This window comes from Tamandua tetradactyla, chromosome 21, assembly GCF_023851605.1.
Source record: "Tamandua tetradactyla isolate mTamTet1 chromosome 21, mTamTet1.pri, whole genome shotgun sequence".
Lineage (NCBI taxonomy): Eukaryota > Metazoa > Chordata > Mammalia > Pilosa > Myrmecophagidae > Tamandua > Tamandua tetradactyla.
The window spans coordinates 40,009,219-40,028,954 of NC_135347.1; the positions used below are offsets into that span (position 1 = coordinate 40,009,219).

Below are 19,736 nucleotides of genomic sequence, written 5' to 3' on the forward strand. Positions count from 1 at the left end.
TAATGAGATGGTTTTTATTCTACTTCTGAATGCTTGCGAGAACAAGAGGTGACAAGCAACTTTGAGTCAGATAATTCAAGTTGGAATCCCAGTTCAGCCTTACACTGAAACCTAGGTTCCCAATTTGTACGATAGGAATAATAAATATACTTCCTCACTGGGCTATTGTGAGATAATTTCTGTGGCGAAAAAGTCCTGTGCAAGGTTAATTCAGACTTCCATCAGTTTTCAAACAAGTAACGTGTTAATAGCCTTAATCGACTTGGAAGAATAAAACGTCATTTCTGCAGACAGTGTCTGCGTATCTGTCTGTCTGTCTATCTATCTATCTATCTATCTATCTATCTATCTATCTATCATCTATCTATCTATATCTATCTATCTATCAAAGAAAATTTTCACTACATAAACAACAAAAATTAACCAGCAGCAGGAGAGAAAGTGGCATCCACAGATTACAATACCCACAGCCAAGCTGCAGCCCAGCAGGGAGGGCTATGGTGCTTACACTGCCCACCTCACATAAAGATACGCACAGACCATCCAGGCATATGGCAATAAAGTTATGGAACTGATGGACAGTCCACTCATGTCAGCTACATCCAGGCTCAGACCACTGCGACGTACGGGGCAGACCACCCATGCAACTTCTTATTGACAGCCTCCTACTGGGTATACTACTCCAGATGCCCATCAGGCTCCCAGCCAGGGGTCCAGGGGTATGGCACCAGTGCTTATGATACCACCACTGCTATCGTCACTGCCACCCAGGCCTCATATGTAGCGCATCCTGCCCACGGCACTCAGCCTACTTTCCTGACCTATGGGGAGCAGCCAGCAGCCAACTCCACCTGCAAGATGGCGGGATGGCAGCAAGCCTGCGAGACTAGTGGACCTTAGTCCAGCACAGGGGGTTACAACCAGCCTAGCCAAGGATACGGAGAGAGTAACTGCAGAGATCTTCAGGTACCGGGGAGCTACCCCATGCAGCCAGTCACCGCACCGCCATTCTATTCTCCCACCAGCTCTTCCTCCACACAGCTGGCTAGTTACAATCAGAGCAGTTACTCTCAGCATTATGCTGATGGGCAGCTGAGCTCCTGCAGTCAACACAGCAGCTATGGGCAGCAGCTTCCCAATAAATACATGTCGGTGTTAGTTGATTTTATTTTCTTATTGCTTTTTATTCTTCATTATTTCCTGCTTTCTACTTACTTGGATGCTTATTTTGCTCTTATTTTTATATCTAGGAATGTTATATTTTAATTGGAAGGTTTTTTTTTCTTTTTGTATTACAAAAATACCAGTGCATTTAAAAATCAAAGGTGTTTTATATTTGATGAATTAATATTATATTTGATGAAATAATATTATTTTTGCAATACTAGATTTACAGAGATATTTTTGAAAAATATCACATCCTTATTGGTTCAAAGACATGGGTATAATTTCCCTAAAGCTCAAAAGAAGCACAAAAAACCTTAAGAAAACAATATTTTAAAAATAAATTAAAATGCTCGAAGTATATAAACAGGTAATACAGATGATTATTTAACATAAGAAAAGATGCAGATCAAATTATAAAATGGCAAATAAAACATATTTTCTTTCATTACTTAGATCTTCAAAATAAAAAGAGATCAACAAAACCTACCATTGGCAATTATGAGGAGAAAATACATATTCTTACATACTTCTGGTGTATTTTTAAAAAATATTTATCCATACATAAAATATCCAGTTCATTGGATCCAGGAGTTCGAATTATTAATCTACTTAGCATATATTTCAGAATTTACCATTAGGACAATGACTGCAGAAGTGTGAGTTGATGTCATCCTTAGGATAACAATGGTGATGTTGTATTTAATAGTAAAAAATCACAAATCACTCAAGTGCCTATTAGTTGAAGTCTTGTTAAATAATTAGATTACATCTGAACAATGGGAAATTTGGATGTAGATATGAATAAAGATTTTTGGAAGTATTTCCACAACCTATTTTTGAGTGGAAAAGTGAGCTATAGATAAGAGTGCAATAGCATCATCTTATTTATATAAAATGTATGCTTAGATGTATATGCAAATAGATGCATATTTCTGAAGTAATGTTCTGCAAAATGCCAAGATTATGACTGGGTGGTGAGATTTAAAGTGATTGTTACTTGTTTTCTTGTACTTTTTCATATTTTTGTTTATGCATTGAAAAACAATAAACAATTTAGGAAAAAAACTTGTAATTTTGAATAAAAATGCATGATAACCACGTGGAGGTGAACTCTCATATGTCAGCAGCAGGTGCTGGAATTTAATATTGATTTCTTTCAAGTCTCTACAGTTGCATGATTCCATTTCTCTGAGCAGGGTTAACTCAGAGATAAAAAGTCCTTTGTGGAATGTCTGTTTGCCCTCATCGTTTTCTGCTACCCATACAGCAAAGTGTTTATTAAAAAGTTTTAGTGATTTCCAACTGCTCACTGCAGTGGGTCTAAAACTTTGGTGTTCATCAGAACCACCCAGAACTTGGTAAAATGACAAAAGAATGGACTCCACCCTGGGAATTCTGATAGGGTATTTTACTCATTTTTTATTGTTTGGTTTACTTTTTAATGTTTGCATTGAGAAGTCTTCTTACATGTGTGGCCCATACACAGTGTACAATTAATGGCTCACGATGTCATCACATAGTTGTGTATTTCTGATACAGTACTTTTAACTATTACCTATTAAAGTCCACATATCACTGGCAGGAGAATATAAAAAGTGCTCTTAATCAAAAAGGCCCTTGTAAATATTACTCCAACTTTTGCATCCAATTAAAATGCCCAATATCCTCTAGCCAAAGTTTTCTCCCCACTTTCTTCCAAATACATGATGCTTATTTTCCCTGCTGTGCTTTACTTCAGTGAAATTACATTGTGTAAACTTCTGTCTCACTGTTTTTGTTTGTTTGTTTTTTCTGCTTAGTTAACTTTTTGCCTAACCTCTAAGGTCCTACCTCTATACCTGAAATTTCTCAGATAACTCCAACCAACATTAAATGAGTTTTTGAATTTTCTATATGATGGATTTTGAATTTCTTTATAAGCATCACTGTTTATTTAACTGCTTTATCTGTGTATGCATTGCCTCTCACATAATATCCCTGAAATGTGGTTTATATCTCTTTGGTGGGTCTCACAGTTTTCAAATTTTTGCTTTATACATAGAAATAGAAATACACAATGCATTTCTGTACAAAACTTTAACTGAATTTTCTTGCCCGTTAGTCCAAGCTTTAAGATTGAATATGATAAAGATAGTTGCCTCCAGGACTTCAAGGTCATGGTTAGATTGGCCAAAGCACAGCTGCCTGAATACCAGTTCGGTGGAGTAGCCAGAAGATTATCTGTATTTGTCAGGATTATCATGCTGGCTGCTGCAAGAAACAAACCCCTAAAATCTCTCTGGGTTTCATACAATAAAGATAGATATTTCTCTTTTACATCCTGGTTTGGTGTCAATCTGGTGGTCTTCCACCATCTTATATGAATACCAATGTACCAAATGCCTCCTACGTCACTGAGGCAGGGGAAGAGTTGTAAGGTTAGGGTGTTTTTAAGCAGCCAGACATAGAAGTGACTTATGTTTCTTCTGTTCTCATCCCATTTGCAGAGTTAGTCACATGGCACGGATCTAACTGTGAGAGAGGCTGGGGAATGCGGAAAGCACGTGGATATTTGTTGTGCAGTAATAGTCGCTATCCTCTAGTTCAAAACCACCTTTCTTTTCTTTTTTTTTTTTTTTTCAAACTAAAACTGGGGGTGGAGAAGCTTTAGCAATTTCCCATTATAGCCCCTTTAAGACCGAGAGCATTAGCAATGTTCACTTTCTACATCAGTGGGTTCCCTACACAAAACGTGTAGAAGGAAATAGAGAAAGAGTGGCAATGAGGGGATATAATCATAGGGTCTGAGCTATATAGATTCTATCTCAATAGCATATTCTATCTTATGCATTTGAGACCTCCTTAAGGTTTTGTGGAGATTCACTAGGAGTGCAAAGGCTGGTGTAGAATTCTAGATTTTGATGCTGTGCTGGTTTGAAATTGTTATGTCCCCCAGAAAAGCCATGTTCCTAGAATCCTAATTCAATATTGTAAGGCGGAACCTTTGATTAGGTTGTTTCCTTGGAGATGTGACCCACCCAATGTGGATTAGAACTTTTGATTAGATGGAGATGAGACTTTCTGCCCTTCAAGGTGGGTCTTAATTAGTTTACTAGGCTCTTTAAGAGAGCTCCCGGATTGGGAAACAGCTCAGAGCCCAAATAAACAGAGAAGCTTGGAGATGCAGAAAGAAAATGCCCCCTGGGAAGCTGTTTGAAACCAGAAGCCAAAGGACCGGCAGACACCAGCCACGTGTCTTCCCTGCTGACAGAGGTGCTCCAGATGCCATTGGCCTCTCTTGAGTCAAGGTGTCTTTCTCTAGATGCCTTAATTTGGACATTTTTATGGCCTTAGAAGTGTACATTTATAACTTAATAAATCCTTCTATAAAAGTCAACCATTTTTGGTACATTGCGGTCTGTCAGCATTAGCACGCTAAAGCAGATGCCATTGTCCATGCCTGCTAGCTATCCCAGAACAGGAGCAGCAGCCAATGAATCTGGGCTTCTGGCTCAATATTCTCTCACTCTTGAAATGAGAGGGGCCACATTGACCCTGGAAAAGTGATTAGAAATTGGCTTGCTACTCACTTAACATGGAAGGGGCAGGGGTGCAAGAGTAATTCAGTGGTAGAATTCTCGCCTACCATGTGGGAGACCCAGGTTTGATTCCCAGTCCACGCACTTCCCAAAAAAACAAACACATAAGCACAAACAAACAAAAATTTAACAAATGGTACTGCAATAATGGAATACACATGGAGAAATAATGAAATGTTACCCCACCATACAGCATACAAAAAAAAATGAAAAGGGATACTTGTCTTCAGTTATCTGGATTGAGAAATAAGACTGGACAGGTACAAGCATCCAGCAAAAAAAAAAAAGAAATATTTTTCAGGCTTTTGTGGTCCTCAGAAGGAAAAACAGATCCTGAAAGTACTACTGTGTAACACATACCCTGGGAAGAGTGTAGAATATTAATATCTAAACCTCACTGCAGCCTCATTGTAGCCTCATTTTAACTTGTTCCCCAAAGTATGGTCTCAAAATTAAGCAGGATAAGTCAGCCTATTTGCAATTTTGCTTGGTTGGGGAATTTAAATAATTTAAAACTAACTGGTTTAATTTTAAGTTTGCTTTAGAACCACTCTGTTATGTAGTCGAGTGAAGGGATAGGCAGCTGGCGGGTGTCTGCAATTGCTCTCCAAGCAGTACTTACCATCATGATATAACCTTTCACTTACAGCAGGTGTCTCTGAGGAGCTCCAGCACCAGAATTCTGCTTGGCGAGTGGAAACACGGCCCTTTAATGTGCCCAGTGCATTGAGGGATGATAGAAACATAACTGTGAGGATTGGTAACCCTTTTATGATATGGTTATCACATTATCTCTATTGTTATAATAGCATATCATTGGCTACCACTCATCAATAGATTTTTGTGGCTCAGAGTCATCTAATAAATTGTGGCAAATGAAATTTTAGTCTCTTTGGAAAACTGACTAATCCTACAGCCTGTGGAACTGCTCTCTTTACATTTGTACCTTGGCTTTTTTTCAGAGACAGCAAATGTGTATTATAGGGAAACTGACAGAGGAAGAAAACGAGGTGCCACAGCCTAGAAGCTGTTCTTTTGTAGTTACTGTTCAGGACTTGAATCAGATTCAAAACCTTAGTAATTTCTTTCCCATGCCAAACAAACTCACTACTTTTTTTTCATGTTGGAAATTAGAACTCTGCACAGTGCCCAGATTAGCAAGGGGAATATTTCCAGTCCCTCCACAGATGATTTTTTTTTTTACTTTCTCATGGAGTAGGAATACTCCGGTAGTTTCTTTTCTTTTTTTTTTTCAATTATATGCTCTGTTTATTGTCCATTCCCCACAGTAGTAGGAGAGCTCCACAAGGGTAGGGATTTTTGTTTTATTCAATACTGGATCCCCAGCTCCTAAAGCAGTACCTGGCTCAAAAATATCCAGCACCCAACAGGATAAAAGTCACATTGTCCGGCACCCAATAAAAAATTCCTCAGGGTGCCCTAGGGGCAAGACACCCACCAACTCCCAGGGGTTCTGGCTTTCCCCAGCAGCTGTTAGGAGGGTCTGGGGGACAGAGCTCTGAAGTACAGGGTGGAGCCAACTTTGTATGGTTTGTAACCTTTTGTTAAAACCTGGACATTCTATATTTTAATGTGTTATCACTGCAATTTTGACTCTGAGTCAGCTGTTCCTTAAGCTTGAATTCAGCTAGTGCTATGACAAGCTTTCCTTGAATGCTAGGAGATAAAAAAAAAAAAAGAAGAAGAAGAAGAAGCAGAGGAAGGAGGGGGAGGAGCAACACCCCACCTTTCCAAGAGTTTGCAGGTTGACCTGTGCCAGTGCTGCTCTTCCTGGCTTATCCGTACATTGACCTTGGAGAATCGCTCCAGGACAGAGAGTTGAAGCCTCCCAGGTCCTTTCTACAGGTATGGCTTATCTAGAATGTGTGTACTCCTCAGAATTCCCCCCTTTACACATGAGTGAATGTCCCTTCTTGTCCAGGAAACCATTTCCTCACAGTCCTGGGCATTGCACTGCAGGTCCCAGAGCCAGCAGTCTGACCCCAGGCAGCACAACTAAATGCTTTCCCACAGTGATCTGTAGGAGAGTCTGTGAGGTTTCTTTTATATGCAGGGCAAGTGCTGGGATGATGAGTCCCTCAGGCCCCCACCAGACAGCCTGGGCCAGACATGTTCCCAGTATGCGCCTAAGGGTTACTCTGCTCCATTCGGAAACTCAAGGTCCCTGTGAGCCTGAGGGCTGGCGGCCAGCCAGGGTGCCTTGAGAGCCTACCATTTTCAAGTTATCTTTTCCTTGATTTGGCTCTCACCCTGTGACTATAGTCCTTTAGCTGTTTTCTGCAGCTTTGAGAAAGATGTGTCTCCCAGTTTTTGCTAATTGTTCAAAGCTGCTGTGAGTGATGGCACCCTGGAGTTTCTCACTCCGCCATCTAGATTGGGGCAGTCTGGTGGGGCAAATTTTGGCCAATAAGAGAGAGGAGGTAGGAAAGACCTAGCAGATAAGTTACTCACCCCTTCTCTCCCACAACAAGACAGTTCCTAAATGCAGTAAGCGCAGAGTCTCTCTAGAAGAATCCCAAGTAACAAGTTGTGTCTCTGTGGAGCTGTGGCCAGTCCAGAAATGCACCATCTTACATCGGCCTTCCCTCCTTTCCTGCCTCTGGTAGTTTCTTAATTGATTTCCTTGTTCCTCATTAGATCCCTTCAATTTATTTTTGACAGAGAGAGATTTTTGAAAAATCTGAATAAGATTATATCACTTCCCTGCCCTGTTCAAAATCCTCCAGTGACTTCCCATCACATTTAGAAAAAAACATACCAAAGACTTCAAGTTTTCATGTGATGCCGACCATTCTTTCTATTCCTAGTTGCTTCTTGGCTCACTGCTTTCTTGCCATCTGGAATCTCTAGCTATTCCTCAGGTATATCAAGCTCACTTCTTCTTCAGGGCCTTTGCAATTACTCCCTCCTCCGTCAGGAACACGTTCCAGATTTTTGAATGGCTTACACTCTGTTTTCATTTTTCGTCTTCTCATTTGCCACCTTCTTTTTTTTTTCTTCCCCCCTATTATTTATTTTTATTCCATATGTTCTACTCATCTGTTGACAAGGTAGACAAAAGTAGCATCAGACACAAGGTTTTCACAATCACACAGTCACGTTGTGAAAGCTTTATCATTATACAATCATCATCAAGAAACATGGCTACTGGAACACAGCTCTACATTTTCAGGTAGTTCCCTCTAGTCTCTTCATTACATCTTGAATAACAAGGTGATATCTACTTAATGCGTAAGAATAACTTCTAGGATAACATCTTGACTCTGTTTGGAATCTCCCAGCCATTGACACTTTGTCTCATTTTACTCTTCCCCCTTTTGGTTGAGGAGGTTTCCTCAATCCCTTGATGTTGAGTCTCAGCTCATTCCAGGATTTCTGTCCCACGTTGCCAGGAAGGTCCACACCCCTGGGAGTCATGTCCCACGTAGACAGGGGGAGGGTGGTGAGTTTGCTTGTTGTGTTGGCTGGAGAGAAAGACCACATCTGAGCAACAAAAGAAGTTTTCTTGGGGGTGACTCTTAGGCCTAATTTTAAGTAGGCTTGACTTATCCTTTGTGGGGTTAAGTTTCATATGAACAAACCCCAAGACTGGGGGCTCAGCCTATAGCTTTGGTTGTCCCCACTACTTATGAGAATATCAAGAATTCAACTTGGGAGGTTGAATTTTCTCCCGTTCTCACCATTCCCCGAAGGGGACTTTTCATTTGCCACCTTTTTGAGGAGCTCCCCAGGTCTACATCTTCCCTAACTGTTTTTTTACTCTGATTAATTTATCTACTTTTTCTGCAAAGCCACTTCATAGATGGAACCGTTTCTTTTTCCCTATACATTCCTAGGGACTAGCATGGTGGCTGGCACAGAGTGAGTGTTCAATTAACATTTATTACAAAAAATAAATGGAAGCCAGCCTTGCCCTTGGGCTAGAGGGAGTGGTCACCAGTCACGTGGTTCTAACCAACCACTGAGCCTTCAAAAATATCGACACTGATGTGAGAGAAGGAGCTGGGACCCCGCTTGAAAATGATTCCAGGTTCAATGCACGTTGTGGTTCTGGGTGCATGTAAATGGTGAAGTTGAAATGGGTGCTAGTGCCATTAATGGAAAACATCTGTCCACAGGGGCAGTATCTGCAGTCCCCTGTATGGTAAATCCCATCAAAGCTGTGCATCTTTCTGACTGACCAAGGTGCAGCCAAATTTGCAGCTGCCATGGGGAGGCCAGAGAATGCTCTGAGCAATACCAGAGCAACTAGTAACAGAGAGAAACAAAGAGTTCCTGGAAAAAGAGAAGCTTGAGAAAGGTGTTAAATAATCAGGCTGTCAAAAAAAACTTGAGAATCGTGCATACTGTTTCCTTGGACTGTGAAGGAAAGGTAGTTTGCAACCTCTCAGGGGTATCATTAATAAATTGTTGGCTCAGTTGGTGATTCACCATGTTCAGCTTGTGGAGCGTCTCGCTGGCACCATTTCAACCACAGGGTATGGAGAAAGCATCCTGAGAGTGAATCTGGGCAGACTCATACTTTTCCCCACCGAACAAGGAAAGACATTAGAAGTGACTGCTATCTGTTATTGGGCAGTATGAAATCAAGACTTAAAGGTTTAGGTGGTGTCAACTTAGTGAACAAAACAAGAAACTGGGCAGAAAACTGAACCTTGGCATGGCCCTGGCAGCTGCGAAGGATGGCACTCTGGAACTGATGGTGACGAAACTACCACCACCAACCTGCCCTAAGCCCATGGGAGATCGTATTCTAGATGTTGGCGTGGAGAGAAAGTGCAGTTTCCTGGTGTGGAGAATAACTTCGTCAATTAGATCTAGAAACAGAAAAAATATGCCATCTGTCACTCATTTTGTTGCCTTGTCAGTGAATATCTGAATGATTGATTGAGGAATGGGTTTCGATGTGGTAAGACAGATGCTGGTATTGAGATAAAAAATAAGACCACTGAATATGATAAATTCTTTTATCATAAAGTAAGTGAGCCTTTCTCCTGAACAGTCCTCATTGTGTAGGATCAGAGAGAAGAAATGATACAATCTTGACATGACAGAAACTGCCTTGGTTCAGGGGGTACCTTTTTGGAATCTGGAAACCCAGAGCAATGACAGAGTCTGTGGGCTTGAAAGGCTCAGGCATCCAGAGGAGACCCGTGCTCCCAGGGGTCTCTTGGTTGCAGACTTTCCAACAGGACCCAGGGAAGGGCACAAGGTGGGAAGGAAATAATCCAACGGAAGTTTCTGAAAGTAAGACGGGAGTAGCAGCAGAATTGCTAATGGAGAAGTCCAAATGACCTTCCCAATGTCATGTGTTCATTTTGAGTCAGGGAAAATTATCGTGATAATTATCAGGTAAAATAATGAAAATCCTTTAAGGGAGCTGCTCCTTCATCTATGAGAAGATAAATTGATTTTTCTAAAAAAGTTCAAGTCATCTTAACAAATGTAGATATGTTTCCAGAAGCTCCTTGAGATGTGGGGACAAAGAGTCGTAGTGGAGACGGGCAGGCTCCACAGTGTTCCTGGAAGTCTGAGGAGTTTTCTGCTCACCTTGATCACACAGTGTCCTCACCATGGCAAGAGGGACAGCTTCTGCCTGTCACACACCCTCTGGGTCCTCATTTAGTGAGTAACCAGTCCTGTGACCTCTCCAGCCATCCAAAGGGCAGGGAGGAGCCAGTGGATGAGGAGATGACACAGGGATTGAATGCATTCTCACACAGTCCCGAAGTTTGGGATTTCCCCCTCCTACGGAATTGGGTGTTTGTATAATGTGGTCATCGTGGTGAAGAAAGCAATTTCCTTGGTAGAGAGTATTCCTGTTTGTCTCTCTTTATACTGGAAATAGCATTTCTGCTTGTGACGTATTTGAGTTTTTAGTTTGTCAGAGCTAACCTTCTCTCTGAAAAGAAATTGCTTAACTTTAAATTCCATGTGCCACTAATAAAATATATTTTGAAAGACAAAAAGAAAAAGGAAAACTATCCACATGCCAGTGACTCCCAAAATTATATTCCCATCTTAGTCCTCTCTTCTGAGTTCTAGATCTTTATACCATACTGCCTGCTCAATATCCCCATTTTGCTGTATCATAGACATGTCAAACTAGCAAAATTGAGCTCTTAATCTGTCCCTTGAAACCCGTATCTTCTCCCATGTTTCCCTTTGTATATATTAGTGGTTCAAGAGAAATCCGTTGTCACCTTTAATCTTTCTCTCCCCGCCTTACAGTTAGTTAAATCCTATTAGTTCTATTTCTAAAATACATCCTGACTCTGTCCTCTTTCCCACATCTCTACCCCTGCCATCCTTGTCCAAAACACTGCTGTCTGAGCTACATCTTCCAATGCCTCTTTACCACATTCATTCTTGGCACACCCATCCCCATCTGTTCTCCAAGAAGCAGCCCGAGTGATGCTGGGTATTTATTTTAATAACAATAGTGTACCAGTCCTGTTGGCCCATGAAGGTAAACAAACCAAACATGAGTTTTGCCCCCCATTCCCCAGAGTTTTAAAAATGAGATATCTTCCTGTGATGTCCCTCTTCAAAAATCCTTCAAAATAAGTCCTCGCCCTCGGAATATGATCCAGTCTCTTCAACCTGGCCGCCATTGCCTCAATGGCCTGGCACTGCCTACCTCTCCAGTGTCAGCGTGAGTTGCTCTCTTCCCCTGAGCTCTGGCTGCAAAGGCCCAGCAGCCCCTTGCTCCTACCACTCCCTTTGGCCCCTCAGGGTTTTCATATGGGATTTCCCCTGTCTAGGAAGATGTTTTCTCTGCTCTTGTCTGGAGTAATCCCTGCTTGTTTTGGCCTCGGCTTAAATGTCACTACTGAAAGAAACACCTAGTCCAAATTAGATCCCTCCAATACATTCTTCTCACAGCATTTACACATTGTCTTCACAGGACTTTATCACAGTTGGGAGTTTACAGATTTGTCTCAAGTTGCTTAATAGCTGATGCTGCTATTAGATTATAATCTTCTGCGATTTCAAAAGCTGCATCTGTTTTGCTCACTGCCAAAACAGACTCTGCTGGGAAGAGTAACTGGCACACAGTGGACATTCAATACTCATCTATTTATTTATTATTATAAACATTTATTATTGTCATAAAGTAAGTGGAAAAGCACCCAACATGCTTTTAACTGTGGTCCCTTGAGAAGTCTAAAAGAAAACATACTGACAGTTTGCTCCAAAATGTGCACCATGATATGTTCTAGTATACCAAAACTGCCAGAGTGCAACACACCAGAGATGGATTGGCTTTTAATAAAAGGGGATTTATTTAGTTAACAATGTATACTTCTTCAGAGGAAAGGCAGCTAACCCTCAACTGAGGTTCTTTCTTACGTGGGAAGGCACAGGGTGATCTCTGCTGGCCTTCTCTCCAGGCCTCTGGGTTCCAGCAACTTTCCCCAGGGTGACTGCTTTCTGCATCTCCAAAGGCCTGGGCTGAGCTGCTAGTGCTGAGATGAGATATGCTGAGCTGCATGAGCTGTGTCACGTTTAGCTCTCTCATTTAAGCATCCAGCCAATTAAATCAAACACCATTGATTACAGCAGGCATGCCTCCTATCCGACTGCAGATATAATCATCAACAGATGAGCTTCATATGTCATTGGCTCCTGTCCACAGCAATAGAACTAGACACCTTCGCCTGGCCAAGTTGACACCTGAACCTAACTATTACAATGAGTGAGAAAAGAGAGGAGTGTTTCATCCAGGCCTTTCATTGAAATTGTGAGGTTTTCTCCTCAAGAATAAACCTTTTCTGTAAATAGTATGATAGAATCATGTTTTCCTGAAGGGAATTCACTTGCTTTTGATAATATGTGTCAGTGATTGTTTATTTGCAAATCACAACTTTTAAATCTATTCTTCATAATAAACTGCCAATTTATTAATGAAATGCTGAGATTTCATTATCAAAGTGAAATACTGTGTCTTACTGTCTTTATAAAGGCATGAAGACAAATATCTTTTATCCTATTATTCAGTTATTCTTAGTCCAAACTACTATGACATATGCTAAAGCACCTGTGTTGGTTTGAAAGGATGTATGTACCCTAGAAAAGTCATGTTTTAATCTAAATCCCATTTCATAAAGTTGGAATAATCCCTATTCAATACAGTAGGTTTGAATCTGTAATTAGATCATCTCCCTGGAGATGTAACCCAATCAAGAGTGGTTGTTAAGATGGATTAGGGGTGATGTGTCTCCACCCATTTGGGTGGGTCTTGATTAGTTTTTGAAGTCCTATAAAAGAGAAAACATTTTGGAGAATAAGAGATTCAGAGAGAGCAGAGCAAACGACACAGTCATGAGAAGAGAGAGCCCACAAGCCAGTGACCTTCGGAGATGAGGAAGAAAAATGCCTCCCGGGGAGCTTCATGAAACAGGAAGCCAGGAGAGAAAGTAGCAGATGACACCTTGCTTGCCATGTGCCCTTCCAGATGAGAGAGAAACCTTGAACATCATCGGCCTTCTTGAACCAAGTTATCTTTCTCTGATGCCTTCAATTGGACATTTCTATAGACTTGCTTTAATTGGGACATTATCTCGACTTTGGACTGTAAAGCAACTTATTAAATTCCCCTTTTTAAAAGCCATTCCATTTCTGGTATATTGCATTCAGGTAGCTAGTAAACTAGAACAGATTTTGGTATTGGAGAGTGGGGTGCTGCTGCTGCAGTTTGCAAATACCAAACATGTTGAAATGGCTTTTTAAATGGATAAGGGGAAGATTTTGGAAGAGTTTTGAGGAGCTTAATGGAGAATGCCTGGAATGCTTTGAAGAGACTCTTGGTAGAAATGTGAACTCTAAAGATACCACTGACCAGGCTCTAGCCAGAAATGAGATGTGTGTCATTACAGACTGGAAGGAAGGCGATCCTTGTTTTAAAATGACAGATAATCTGGCAAAGTTGACTAGTGGCTTTGGCTGGAAGGCAGATTTTAAAAGCCATGAACTTGGATATTTAGCAGAAGAGATCTCTAAATTAAATGTGGAAAGTGCAGCCTGGTTTCTCCTCATAGCTTATAGTGAAATGAGACAGGAAAGAGATAAGCTGAGAACTGAACTCTTGGGTACTAAGAAAGCAGAAATTGATGTTCTGGAAAATTCTGGGCTTCCAGGAGGGGAGACCCCAAAGAATGGTGCCCCATGTGAAGATTTGGCTAAATGTGGAACCAGCCAGCCATTTCAGAGAAAGCCAAGATGGGACATGGAATTATCTAGGAAGGATTCATGGAAACTCCTTATGTCTGATGGGCATGATCCAAAGCTACTGCATAGAAAGCCAACGAGAGTGCTGTGGGACCTGTATAAACAGAGCTGCTGCCAGTTTGGACTGGGGGGTTCAGAGAAGGGACACATTGGAGGAAAAATAACTTCAGAGGCAAAACTATGGAGGCCGGAGTCTGAAGTCAAGAAGCCTCGGGCTAGGAGAGCGGACGCACCCAAGCATGTGGAGAGGGTGAGTTTGCTCCAAAGGCAGAGGATGGGCCTCCCACCTCATTGCCATGGAAGAGTCATGCCGCCTCAGGCCTTGGAGAGAGTGAAGCACATTCCTTGGAGTTTGGGGAGAGCCTGGCTGCCACCACATGGTGGGGTTGAGCGTGTGCCCCGGAGATGGCAGAGAGCCTGGGTGCAGCCCCGATCCTTGGAGAGGCTGGAGCCGAGAAAAAGGTGGTCTCCCCAGTGTCCCCCAAGGTTGTATTTGGAGAGAGGCAGTCCTCTGCATAGGCCCTTGGAAAGGATGGGACTGCTGCTTTCTAAAGCCCGAAGACAAACCACTCTCAGACTTTCAAATTGAATGGACTTTGCCCTGCAGGTTTTCGAAACTGCTTGGGTCCTTTGACCCCTGTGTTCCTTCCTCCCTGTGGAAATGGGTATATGTATCCTATGAATGTTCCTCTTTTGTATGTTGGCAGCAAATAATTTGTTTTGCAGTCCAGAGCCAGAGGAGAACCTTGCCTTAGAACAGACCATGCCTGTAACTAACTTTGATAGGAGTTTGTATTGTTTCTAACTTTGTATTTCATTTGTATTGCTACTGAAATGGTTTAGGGTTGCTGATATTGTTATGAAATTAATGTATTTTGCATATGGGAAAAACATGTCTCTTTTAGGGTCCAGAGGGTGGAATGTGCAGGTTTGAAAGGATGTATGTACCCTAGAAAAGTCATGTTTTAATCTAAATCCCATTTCATAAAGGCAGAATAATCCCTATTCAATGCAGTAGATTTGAATCTGTAACTAGATCATCTCCCTGGAGATGTAACCCAATCAAGAGTGGGTGTTAAACTGGATTAGAGGAGATGTGTCTCCACCCATTTGGGTAGGTCTTGATTAGTTTCTGAAGTCCCATAAAAGAGGAAACATTTTAGAGAATAAGAGATTCAGAGAGAGCAGAGCAGAACGACATAGCCACAAGAAGTAGAGAACCCACAAGCTCTTCCTTTGGAGATGAGGAAGGAAAATGCCTCCCAGGGAGCTTCATGAAACAGGAAGCCAGGAGAGAAAGTAGCAGATGACACCTTGCTCGCCATGTGCCCTTCCAGCCAAGAGAGAAACTGTGGCTGTGTTCGCCACGCATCTTTCCAGATGAGAGAGAAACCCTGAATATCATCGGCCTTCTTGAACCAAGGTATCTTTCTCTGGATGCCTTTGATTGGACATTTCTACAGACTTGCTTTAATTGGGACATTATCTTGGCCTTAGACTGTAAACTAGCAACTCATTAAATTCCCCTTTTTAAAAGCTATTCCGTTTCTGGTATATTGCATTCTGGTAGCTAGAAAACTAGAACAGCACCTTTGACACAGACTTTTTTTTTTTTTTTTTTTGCATACCATGAGCCATTGACAGATTTTTTTTTCCAGCATGGGCAGGCTCCGGGAAATGAACCCAGGTTTCCCGCATGGCAGGCGAGAATTCTGCCACTGAGCCACCATTGCACCACCCTGACATGGATTTTTAAAGCCCAAAATGTTGTTTTGTTTTAATAATAACTATTATTATTACTAATGACCACAAAGACCTCAACTTTCAATCCAGGCTTTTTTTTTTTTTTTTCCCAAAATACAAAGTAGCCAATCACAATAGGAGACTGTTTTAGAACCAATCGATTTTAACTGATCAAATTGAGTTGAAGGTCAAAACAAAGAAAGCATCTTCTGGCTTATGAGTTGCAATTTATACAAGGCTGAAGGGGTGAGCCCGGCCAGCTGACTGATTTTGTAGAGTCTATGGGCTAAGAACGGTTTTACATGTTTTCAATGGTTGAAAAGCAATTCACAGAAAAATAATATTTAATGACATTTGAAAATAATGTGAAATACAAATTTTGGGGTCTCTAAATAGAGTTTTATTAGAACGCTGCCATGCCTGTTCATTTACATGTTGTTTACCACCCACTTTGACACTAAAATGACAACAAAGACTTGCAAAGCCTAAAATATTGAGTGTCCGGACTTGTATAGAGAAATGTTTCTGACTTTCATCTAGGTAATGACTCTTCAAACTTTTTTGACTATTATCCTCAGGAATAAATTTAATGCTGAGAACTGTGTATCCACACAGATACTTAAAATTTTTTTCACAAAACAACTTCTATTATGTATAATGTACTCTGTTGTGTTCTGTTCTATTCTATTTCTTCTTTTCCCCTATTTAAATTTTTCTTTCACATTTTAAAATTAGATCTATTGTAAGTTAACAGAAAAATCATGCAGAAGGTACAGAGTTCCTGTACCCCTCCACACACACAGATTTCTCTATTGCTACCACTCTACATTAGTGTGGTATCTTCGTTATAACTGATGAAATATAATTACACTGCTCACTATGCTCCATAATTTACATTAGGGTTCACTGTTCTTGTTGTACATTTCTCTTTTTTTTTTCCAGACTTTTTATTCTGGTAGCATATATACAACCAAATGCCCCCTCTTAACCACATCTAAATATACAATTCGGCAATGTTAATTACACTCACAAGTTGTGCTACGCTCACCACTGTTCATACCAAAACTTTCTTGTCACTCCAAACAGAAACTCAGCACCAATGAAGAATTGCGTCCCTATTCCCTCCCCCCACCATTCTATTTCATTTAAAAATTATATATATATAGGAATGGGCAGGCACCGGGACTCCAACCCGGGTCTCTGGTATGGCAGGCGAGAACTCTGCCAGCTAAGCCACCGTGGCCCTTAAAAATGATATATTTTTAACCGTATTTCTGATCTGACCCACTAATGATTGCTATTGACAGTTGGAAAATTAACATATCTGCCTCAGGTTCGAATTGGATTTGGACCTGCAAGGGCAAAGTTTGAAATGGTAAAAAATAAAACGTAACCAGAGTTTAAGGCCATTTCTTCCTTATGGCAGATTCTACCTGTAGGAGGGCACCCAGCAGCCAAATAGAGTCATTGTATTTGGGGGGATCTAATAGGAGTGACTTCAAAATGCCAAGCCGAACCAGCCACCTACACTGGATTTAATGGTGGCCTGGCCCGCCCTCCCTCCGGTGCTCCAGGGGATCCCCTTACCCAGCTTAACCTAATCTCAACCTTTGCACCTGGGTCCAGACCCAACTGACTTCTAGGAATTGGTTTCCAGGCCCTGCTGCTGTCTACGTGATTGGAAACATCCGCGTGTTTAGAACCTGAAGCCCTCTGATGGGTTTCATCGCCATGAGATCAAAGGCAGAGTTTCTGCATTTTCTCTGGTTGCTGAGTCGGAGGCTTCCCGGGGACAGGGTGAGTCACAGAGGGGCCGGGGCGGGATGAGGTCGCCAGCAACCTACACAAACTCCTTGGCAACTGGAATGTTGGATGGAAAGTTTTCCCTCTGCAATTTCCTCAGGCCTCTTCTAAAGTTTAAACTATTTGTGTTCGCACAGCATTTCCAAATGCTGGCTTTATCCTCCACTGACCTGAGCAATTCTATTTGATGCTGTTGTTAACTTTTTAAGTGCCAGGAAGAGGCCGCGATACTTGGTTTAGGTTTCTGTTTTGTTTTGTTCTTGTTTTTGATGGGAGTACAGGATGTAGGAGTAGAGGCACTGGAATTAGAAGTTGGCACTGATGGGAATTTAATCAAATAACAATAGTTAAAGACGAGAGTCTTAAAAGCCATCCCTTTCTTTTCTTTTCCACAAGTCCCTTCCAAACAAATAAATGAACAAGAAAAATAAAAACAAAAAAAAAATCTAATGTAAAAAGACCACATCTTAACCTCTCTAGAGACGTTTTCAGAGTTCTCTTGAATTTTATTGCTGCTCTCAGTCCCTCCGGTGAGAGAAAGTTCTTTCTAGGACAGTGGCTCTCAAAGTGGGTTCCCTACCTAGGAGACTCAACTTCACCTGAGAACTTGGTAGGAATGCAGATTGCTTGGCCTCAGCCCAGACCTACTGAATCAGAAGCTCTGGGGTGGGGCCCACAACCCATCTCAGGTGATTCTTAGGTTCCCTAAAATTTGAGGACCTCTATTCTAGGAAATAACTCAATTCACACCAGCTACACTTTAAACTGGTCTCAAAGACTTGTTGATCTGCTTTGGAAAACAGCTAGTTACTATCCCCAACTGTCTTTGAAAAAAAGTTGGCCTTGTGAAAGAGGATTCTTAACCTGAACATGGATAAAAACATAGACTTTTTATGTCTACCACGGTACTTTTCCAATAAGAGCATAACAATTTGTATAAACATCACCAAGCCTCATTCATCCCGAGTGACCTTGTGGGTTGGCCACCTTTTGTTGAAGATGATGTTCTCCAATGGAAATGAATCTGTCAAACAGAAGAGAACACTTTGCTCTCATTTTGCAGTTGGATTATAACTTGTATTCAATAAATTAGATACATAAACATCCATCTGGAAAGAATTAAATGCCTTCAATTATTGAGAAGTTCACCTGTCAAAATTCAGTTAGCACAAAGAAACCTCTGCTCCTTCAAGTAGTGCTTTAAAAGCTAAAGGATAGAGACTTTGGAACAATGGTTGAATAGAGTAACTCAAGATTAGCCCTGCTTCACAGAAAAGTTAGAGAAGGGACAGGAGGGCAACGGAGGTGGCAATTCAGGAGTGCAGCTGACCTGGGAGAGCCTTCTGCACACAACGGGGCAGCCCTGGTTGCAGAGGCCAAGGAACTGAGAGGCAGAAAGCTGGAGCCTGGAGTGGAGGCACGGAGCTGTGGAGCTTGCGGGAGTGCACAGATGGGAGCCCGGGACTAGGAAGTAAGCCAGACCACGTTCCTTGGGTGCACTACCCTCACCAGTGCGGCCCTGTGACCTGCGACTCACCCCACACCCCACGCACCTGAGCCCCATCACCTGCTCCCATTCCCTGTGCTCCAGCCACCCCCACCCCACCAGCCCCCATTGCACGTATCTGCCCCTCGCCCCCACCCCAAGTGCAGACCAACCCACCTCTCCTACACCCCTCCCAAGCACTACTTCCCCTTCCCTGTTCCCTGCAGGCTGTTGCCAGTGTATAAAAGCTACAGGCACTAACCTCCATACCTACGCTACCCATGCCCACTTCCCCCCATAGTGTTGCTAACCTCACTCCACCCTGCCTGAGCTCTGCACATCCATTTATGGCACTCCCAGGCTCATGCATGTGTGTGGGCCCCCAATCACATCATTTAGCTCTGGGAATTGCACTTTATAGCAATCCTAGAACTGCTCAAGTATACAGCCCTGAGCCACATTTCTGCACAGCTGGGTGACATCTGCCCCCAATCCACAAAGGCATAATGCTGACCTGCTATGCATGCTCCATGCTCCATACATGTGCACAAAGGGCCCCGTGCCTTAGACCAGTGCACACCAGGGTTACCCCCCAGACCCATGCACCCAAACAGCTACATCCTCCCTGGCTGCTAGGCACCCATGTTCACAAGCATCAGTGTAACATCCCCAACCTGCACCTATACCTGCCCTGAAACAAATCACCA

At 42.1% G+C, this 19,736-nt stretch overlaps 2 pseudogenes; both read left to right on the forward strand.

Moving 5' to 3' along the window:
• The window catches only part of LOC143665189 (RNA-binding protein EWS-like), a 44,208-nt pseudogene extending 37,443 nt beyond the window's left edge, over positions 1–6,765 (forward strand).
• A 121-nt stretch (positions 6,766–6,886) lies between these two features.
• Positions 6,887–9,418, forward strand: LOC143665190 (isoaspartyl peptidase/L-asparaginase pseudogene; annotated as a pseudogene).
• Positions 9,419–19,736: the final 10,318 nt, after the last annotated feature.